The sequence below is a fragment of the Amphimedon queenslandica genome, unplaced genomic scaffold (assembly GCF_000090795.2).
Source record: "Amphimedon queenslandica unplaced genomic scaffold, v1.1 AMPQUscaffold_7472_Cont20577, whole genome shotgun sequence".
Classification (NCBI taxonomy): Eukaryota; Metazoa; Porifera; class Demospongiae; order Haplosclerida; family Niphatidae; genus Amphimedon; species Amphimedon queenslandica.
The window spans coordinates 1-2,124 of record NW_003552244.1 but is presented as its reverse complement, the minus strand read 5'-3'; the positions used below and the strand labels follow the sequence as shown (position 1 = coordinate 2,124).

The 2,124-nt window shown below is 34.4% G+C and overlaps 1 long non-coding RNA gene across 1 annotated transcript; it reads right to left on the bottom strand.

Annotated features, from left to right (window-relative positions):
- Window positions 1-1,453: 1,453 nt before the first annotated feature.
- Window positions 1,454-2,106, bottom strand: LOC109591707 (uncharacterized). Its single transcript, XR_002189942.1, has 2 exons — window positions 1,831-2,106; window positions 1,454-1,724 (listed from the first exon to the last, which is right to left on the bottom strand). It is a non-coding gene; the product is annotated as an uncharacterized LOC109591707 (long non-coding RNA).
- Window positions 2,107-2,124: the final 18 nt, after the last annotated feature.

The window sequence follows — 2,124 nt, the reverse complement described above, 5'->3', positions numbered from 1 at the left end:
TACTTTTGTATGACACTATTATCAGTGGCCATGGCTCTCGAAAGACTTAAAGGCACAGCAGTACGAAGTGATAATTCACTGTGCCTGCTACAAAATTTCTGCCACCATCCATAAGAAATTGAGATGTCACTTAAACCCTTTGACTGAATTGTTTGTCTTACTAGTGCAAGAACTTCTGAAACTGTGCGGGGAAATCCAATCTGAGAACATTTGATTAAAAACTTAGCCAAAATAACCTCTTCTTCTTTTGTAAGATACGGCACTGGGCCAGGTTTAGTTCCATGTTGAACATTTCCCCTGATCCTGTCATAAAGTGTTGATTTGGGAATGCCATATAGCTCCGCTGCAAGTCTAACTGTCAACCCCTCTTCTTCAACTGCTTTGATAGCATTCGTCATGCTTATTTCAGGCCATGTAGAGTATGTACATGGGCGTGTTGCCATCTAAAAAAGACATTAACATAAAAAATTGATTATCATACCAATGACATGTAAACATGGGGAAAAGGCTTGGTGCTAGATTGATGTACCTTTATTTTACAGAACTAAAGCCTAAGCAATTTGCACCTTGCATGCACTATGGCTACACATGATAGAGCAGCTTTGAAAACAAACTGCATGCTATACAAACAAATTTTGTTTTTATAGTGACTTACATTCAATAGAGGTAGTATTTATGATAAGAAAAGGCAGCTGAGAGATTCAATGAGTCCAAACAAAAATACAAACAAGGAGCCTCGTGCTTTGTTGCAGCAATTAATGAAGATGGGTGTGACCGATAATGATAATTAACTAAAAAGGTATAATACCTGAACAGTAAGCAAAGATGACCAAGATGTTTACAGTGGTATTTGAAGAAGACAGTCAGTACTAAAGTTCTGGTGGTACAAAACTATTCTTCGAACAAAGCTTGCTTCGTTGTGGCTAAGTGACGAAAATGGAGTTAACACGGCCGATTATTGTGTGAATCTACGAAGTGTGTTTAGCAAATTATATCTTTACAAAGAAAAAAGGTAATGCTTTGATTTTTACCATGCAAACAGATATTGTGATGATCTATATCTAGTGCAAAAATCACTGGAAAATCATGTTTAGTTTTAAAAATATAACTGTCCGAAGTTTGATTAGTCCGATAATTGATTAATTACTCTAGCAACATGTTGTCTAGTATATGGAGGCCTTTAAATATCATATCAAAATTAGGCTGACTATTACTAACTTATAGAAGGAATAGCAACCAGAAAACAGCTCCAATAATGACATTATAAGTCTTGACTGTTATTGAGTTAGTCTCTCACGTAGTCAGGCCTGTGACCCTAGAGGCTGGCAATGTGAGACTATAATTATATTACTATTATTTAGTTGCTGTAATATTATATTAGGAGTTTATGATGCTTCACTGTATGACTGTACTTCAAAACAACTCCATATATAGTACAGTGGTCTACATATGATGACACTCATGAATGCTAGCAAAATAGATCTAACATTATTGTTATTGTAAAAATATAAATTTTAACACATTTCAATAAACTGTACTTCAATGGTGCACTGGCCTAATAATAAAATGACATATTAGCTACTCAGTATGAACTTTAAATTTATTCATTTTTCTTTTCTTCATTTTTATAATATTCTTTCCCAACAACCTTGATATAGAAAGTAGCTCCATTGTAACAGGCAACTAACATAAACCCCAGAAAGAAAATGTAATTATACACTAACCTAAAAAGAGATAGTGAACAAGATGAGGTAGTTGAGTTTTTGCAAGTAATAAAAATTAATCAGTCAATCTCTCTACAGTCAGTCATTAGTGGCTATATATACTTACGATATAAAGCATAAGTATGCTAGTATGAAGAAGAAGCATCCCATTACTGTGTAAGCAACAAAGTACAATTGCTTCTGATACTTTAGTCCCAGACAGTTAGTAATTGAATATATAAGACCACCTTTCTTCTCTTGTGACATTATTGTGAATGCTGTCATGTATTTCTTCTCTTTTATAATCTTTTCCTTCCAATAGAACACCTATAGAGTCAGCAACCTACTATCGCACACCATCGATATTCGAACACTTTTTCTCACAGTTCAATGATCAGAAGCCAGTGGCTATAATTTTATC